Below are 7,136 nucleotides of genomic sequence, written 5' to 3'. Positions count from 1 at the left end.
TACTCCAACTCATTAAATTGTTCTAGGTGTATTCGCTAAGTACTGTAATAGAACAAGTCTAAACAGACCTTTTAGTTTTTAATGAGTCATGCAGCAAAGTACTAGAAATGAAATATGTATTTTTAAATGAGGGCAGTGAATAACAAGGTTTGAGATATTTATAACTGGAATTTGTATAGTTGAATGTGTTGGTAAGGCAATATTCAAGCATAATAACTTTACTTCCATCTCAATTTTCCTGGATAAGATATTTAAAATATAAACAATTGATACTCTTGTACATTCCTCAATATAAAAACAAAAGCTAAATTATATTGATTTTTTTTGGCTTTGGGCCACACCCATTGACACTTAGGGGTTACTCCTAACTATGCACTCAGAAATTGCTCCTGTCTAGGGTGACTATATGGGATGCTGGGGGGATCGAACCCAGGTCCATCATAAGTCAGCCGTGTGCAAGGCAAACACCCTACCATTGTACCACTGCTCCAACCCTTTTATTTTTATTTTTAATATTTATTATCCAAAAACGATGCTTAAATAGTAGCTTATAGTTTTCCAATGTTATTTATTATCTATTGGAATAAAAGCCAACTGTAGGTAATTTGGAAATTAATTATGATATCCTCAACTATATTTTAGATGGAAAAGATACTTTTAAAAATGTGAGGCTGGAGTGACAGCACAGTGCTAGGCCATTTGCCTTGCATATAGCCAACCTCAAATGGACCCCAGTTTTATTCCTAGCTTCCTATGTGGTCTCCTGAGCCTGCTAGGAGTAACTTCTGAGGGCAGAGCCAGGAATAACCATTGAGTACTCCCGGGTGTGGCCTAAACTGCCTCCCTCAAAAAAGGAAAAAAGAAAAAAATGGAATGTGGCAATTTTATAAATTTTAGAAACATTTTATATATTTCTGGTTTATATATTACACACTAGTCTAGAGTATTGTTGCTATTCAAACAACAATGTGTAAATCTACAAAGTTGGGCTGTTGTGATATTCAAAATGCAAATATAAGGTTCATTAGAAAGTTGAAGATTAAATAACACATTTGGATATCATTACCATTTGACTATATTTATAGTAATACACACTTAGAATGTCTGAATCAAAAGAAAAGGGGAATTTTTATTGCAAACATTCAGAAATTATTGACGTAATGGGACAGTTTGTATATGAGTTAAAAAATCACAAAAATTAAAATTTGACATCAGTAAATAAATACACAACTAGATAACTTTGGTGTTGATTTATAATCCACTTCTAGTAATATTTTAATCAATCACTGTTTATTTTCTTCGTATTTGTTTTATTTCTATCTTGAAATCACTCAGGTTAGTTACCATATACATGATAAAAACATGCTTTGATTACATCAAAGTGTCTGCCTGTCAATTTACAATGGAGTGACCTTTAATTTTAGCAAAGCTTATTTAAAAAAAATAAATAAACTCCATTGTTTGCATATGTATGTGTGTAGTTTTCTACTAAAAATAAGAGTAGAAAAAAATTTTAGATTTTTCATCTCTTTCATACATATTTACGAAGTGGTTTGTTCAATAATCTATATTTTGTAAAAATAAAAAATATAAGTGGATGAACATACAATATATAATTGCGACTATAGGCAACTCAAAAGTAATTGTCCACAGCAAGGAGTCACTTAATCTCAGCAGCCAGCTACTTGACATGAGCCCATATATATTCAGATTGTTGTTCATTCTCTCTTTCCTCCCTCTTATTTTCATTATTCTTATTATCTAGAAGTTTTTACTTAATATGTAACAGCTCAACTTTAAAACAATAGACAAAACAAATAATAGTAAAATATATACAATGATAAATATGATCAAAAAGCCACCAACCCAATTTCCCATTATTTTAAAATAAACTAATAAACACTCATTATAGTACTACAGACATTGCAGTAATGTATGGAAGGGAATCTTTGAATCCCCACTTAAATATCATTATTTAGTTTTGTAAATATCTGTTCTGTGTCTTTAATCCATTTTATTAGGTACTATGGGCATGAATCTATCATATTTTTATTTAAATAAATTAATATAAAACTAATATTACACAATTTATCTTTAAATCAATATTTGTTAATCATGTCTTATAATTTATAATTAAACCGAATGTTCTCCAACCTCGAAAATCTATCCACAAAGAAGAAACACTGTGCTATTGAGTCAACAATGAGTACATTTCTTGGTACATTGCAGGAAATCTACTCAACAGTTGTAAGACAGAGAAAAGTCTCACTCATAAACCAAGCAGATAAAACCCTTTGCAGATAATTGCTTCCAGTAACTAATCTTCACATAAGAAAACTAGGTAGTATCATTTGTACACTCACTCTAAATTTATCTGATAGAGTTGGTGTGTATTATTTAATTGCTTTATCCAAGAAAATTAAAGATTTTTAGAAGAGAGCATTTTATTCCAAAAAAGTTCCAACCGTCAACAAAAACTAAGATAGAAGCAATATATGTTCTTTGATCATTGCCTTTCAAATTGAGTCCTAAATTCTTAAGAATCATTCATGTACCAGAAAGCTAGGAAGAATCATACTAATTTTTCTCTTGATTTTTTTATATATTAAAAGAACCCTTTGGGGCCAGGAAGGTGGCGCTAGAGGTAAGGTGTCTGCCTTGCAAGTGCTAGCCAAGAAAGGACCCCGGTTTGATCCCCCCCCCCCGGCGTCCCATATGGTCCCCCCAAGCCAGGGGCGATTTCTGAGCTCATAGCCAGGAGTAACGCCTGAGCGTCAAATGGGTGTGGCCCAAAAACCAAAAAAAAAAGAAAAAATTAAAAGAACCCTTCACCAGTGCAACATTCCCATCAATAATTTTTAATTTATATAATATAAATTTAATTTATATTATATAAATTAAAGATTTTATATAAATTTTAAATTAAATATATTTAATTTTATTAATTAAATTTTATTTATTAATTAATTTGTAAATTTTATATAAATTTCAAAGAGATAATGTACAAATTTACAAGTTTTCTAAAATAAATATTCTAAGGAAAGGACTTTTTCTTACTTTGAACAGGCAAAAGCCTACTACTGTTTTTATTTTAGAACTACCCTTACAAATTTCATAAAACAGTGTTACAATTTCAGGTTTAATTTAATCATTGTCCCCTCTGTACTAATTTAGTCATTTAAATATATACATATTTGTAGTTAATATTCAGTTTTAATTTTATAACTGGAAAAATTTAATTCTTTCACCAAAAGGTGAACATATATCTTTATTTCCACACCAAAGCTAGAAACAAAAATACTGCAAAAATCTAAATTTTATGTAAATTAAATATAGCTAGCCATGTGCTTTAAAATCTTTTACTATTTTCAAGAAGGAGGTATTTTTAATTGTCTAAACACTCATTTTGTACAGTATCATCAAATTTCCCCCTATCAGCCTTTTATTCTTATTTAATTTGCTTGTCTGCTTTGCAAATCTAAGCATTTTCCAATTGTTCTCTTCTTAAAATATTACTTGATGGAGAGATCTAGATGAACATTATGTTTCTTCTACATAAAGTATAAAACTCAAAACTTACTGCAGTTTTGTCATGCTTTACTTTGTTGATCTCATTACATATAAACAAAGACGTGTTTGAATATTTTTATACTTTATTTACATTTGAACTTTTTAAGTTTTTAAAAATTAAAAAGTAACTAAAATGTGGTATATTTTTTGCTCAGTTGCTGTCAACAGTGGTATCTATCTCTATACACTGTTACCACTTGTTCCATTAAAAATTGAATCCTGTTTCTTCCCTTTTGAATTTGGGCTGGCCCTCTCACTTGCTTTGACTCACTGAATAATGAAAATAATTCTGTGACTGCTCTATACCTAAATATTAAGAAAAATGTAATATTTTCCTTATATTCTATTGGATGCCAGCTGCTATGAAAAGTTAGAGACTAATACTGCAGATATAATTAGAGACAATTTAACTCATTAGACTCATTAGAGAGACCAAAAAAACTTTGAGGAAAAACTAACACTATACTCTATGGCCAGACTCAAAGAAAACTGATAGATCTAGATATCTACAGTTTAAAAGATAGCTAGTCAGCCATGATGAGATTCTAGACATAATATACATCTTAACTATTAACTATTAAAACGTTAATACTGTGTGAATCAATACTGTGTGAGGACTGAATCAATTCCTAGATTCATAAATAGATTCAATTATATTCAATTATATTCAATTCATAAATAGAATCAATTCCTAGATTCATAAATAACAAAATAATTTTTAATAGGGCCCTCCTCAGCAGAACTCAATGACCAAGAAATTATAGCACTAGAATTACAAAATAGATAGATAGATAGATAGATAGATAGATAGATAGATAGATAGATAGATAGATAGATAGATAGGTAAATAGGTAAATAGGTATATAGATATGTATGAGGTTTGTTATGCTTAGAAAACTGGCTAGTTGTGAATAAAACAATTTTAATATATTTTAATAAATAAATTATTTAATTGAATCACTGTGAGATTGTTACATAGTTACAGTTATTCAAAATAGTGTTTCTTTCATACAATGTACAATACCCTTTATCAGTGCAAGTTTTCTACCACCAATGTCCCCAATTTGCCTCCAGGTTTCCTCCTGCCCTCTCCCCTATCTCTGTGTCACACATTTTTCTTCTTTTTCCTCTCTCTCGTCCTTTTTTCCATTTTAGACACTTACTTTGCAATATTGTTAATGAAAGAGTATCTAGCATATTACTTTATCTCTTTTCAGCTCTCAGTTCTTGACCAGAGCAATCATTTCCAGATATCATTGTCATAGTGGTCCCTTTTCTACATACTGCATTCCCCTGATCTTTGTGGCAAGCTTCCTACTATGGACTGGTGCTCCTGGTTTTAAATTCTATTGTATTTGAATATTAATAGCATAGAATTTTTAAACATTCCACGAATGAGTGATATCATTCTATTTCTATCACTCTGACTCATTTTTCTCAACATAATGTTCTCCATATCATCCATGTATAAGTAAACATTTCATGACTTCCTTTTCCCTAATATCTCCATATTATTTATTGTGTATATGTATACCATAGTTTCTTTATCCACTCTTTTGTTCTTGGGTGCTTGGGTTGTTTCTAGATCATGTACATTGTGAATAGTACTGCAACGGAAATAGGAGTCCAATTAGTGGTATTGCTAGTTCGTATGGATGCTCAATTTCTTGTTTTATTGTGGAATATACATATAGTTTTTCAAAAACACTAGGCCAGTCAACATCCCCAAAATCAGGATGTGAGAGTTCCTTTCTCCTCACATCTGTGCCAGCACTGGTTGTTCTTTTCCTTTGTGATGTGTGCCAGTTTCTGTGGTGTGAACTAATACTTCATTGTTGTTTTGATTTGCATCTCCCTGATGATTGATGATGTGAGCATTTTTTTTTCCATGTGCCTTTTGGCCATCTGTATTTCTTCTTTGAGGAAGTTTCTGTTTATCTCTTCCCATTTTTTGGATGGACTTACTTTTTTTTCTTTCTTTTTCTTTGCTTGTTAAGCTTACAAGTACCATTATAATAATCTTAGATGTTAACCCCTTATCAGATGGCTGAATAGTTTCTCCCATTTTATGCATAGTCTTTGTATCCTAGCCACATTTCTTTGAAGTGCAGAAGCTCTTAGTTTAATATAGTATGATTCTTTTATCTTTGTATCCATTTGCTTGGTCAGTAGTGCTTCATTCCTGAAGATGCCTTTAGCTTCAATGTCATGTTGAGTTCTGCCTATGTTTTCCTCTATGTACCTATGGTTTCAGATATCAAGATATTTGACCCTTTTGATTTGACTTTTGTTCCACAGCATTAAAGAAAGGTTTGAGTACACTTTTCTGCACGTAGTTGACCAGTATTTCCAGCGCCACTTGTTGACATGGCTTTTCATGTTCCATTTTGTATTTACTACCCTTTACCAAAGATCAATTGGTCATATGCCTGAGAGTATGTCTCAGTACACTCAAGTCTATTACACTGATCTAAAAGTCTGTCTTTATTCCAGTACCATACTATTTAATGACTACTGTTTTAGATACAGTTTGAAGGTAGGGAAAGTGATGCTTCCAATCTTATTTTTTCAAAGATTACTTTAGCTATTGTGGAGGTGTATTGTCCCATTGTGAATCCATGTGGATTTCAGAATATTTGAATTTCTATGTAAAATGTCATACCTTGTAGAAATAGCATTAATTATTACAACACTCTTGAAAGTATTTTGATTTAAATAATGTTAATCCTTCCAATCAGTGAGCAGGGTTTATGCTTTCATTTCCTTGTGTCCTCATTAATGTTTTGAAGCAACATTTTGTCGTTTTCTTTGTATAAGTTTTTAACCTCTTTAGTTAAATTAATTTCAAGATACTTGATTTTCTAATGCACAGTTTTGAAAGGTTTTGGGTTTATTTTAATATCTTTTATTATTTGTATACAGAAAAGCCATGCATTTTGTGCACTAATTTTGTAGCCTGCTACTTTATTATACAAATGTATTGTTTCTTGAAGCATTTTTATAATATTTAAGATTTCCAAAATATATTATATTTTATCTGCAAAAATGAGAACTTGACTTCTTCATTTCCAATGTGGATATCCTTGTTATCTTACTCTTGCCTAATTGCTATGATGATTACTTCTAGTATTATATTAAAATGAAGTGATGAGAGTGGCCAAACTTGTCTTGTGCAGGATTTTAGAGGAAAGGCTTTTATTTTTTTTTCCATTGAGTATAATATTTGTCATATGCTTGTGAAAATGGTTTTGACTATATTGAGGAAGGTTCCTTCCATTCCCATCTTGTTGAAAATTTTTTATCATGAATTGATATTGGATCTTGTCAAATGTTTTCTATATATCTATTGCTATGATTGTATGATTTTTATTTTTCTTTTAATGATATATTGTTGATTGACTTGCATATGTTAAATTATTCTTGCATCTCTGGAATAAATCCTACTTGGTCGTGATGTATGATCTTTTGATGAGTTGTTAAATTCTATTAGACAATATTCTGTTGAGGATGTTTGCATCAGTTTTCATTAAGGTTATCAGCCTGTAATTCTCTTTTTTGTGGTGTCT

The sequence above is a fragment of the Suncus etruscus genome, chromosome 2 (genome assembly GCF_024139225.1).
Source record: "Suncus etruscus isolate mSunEtr1 chromosome 2, mSunEtr1.pri.cur, whole genome shotgun sequence".
Classification (NCBI taxonomy): Eukaryota; Metazoa; Chordata; class Mammalia; order Eulipotyphla; family Soricidae; genus Suncus; species Suncus etruscus.
This window is presented reverse-complemented; position numbering follows the sequence as displayed.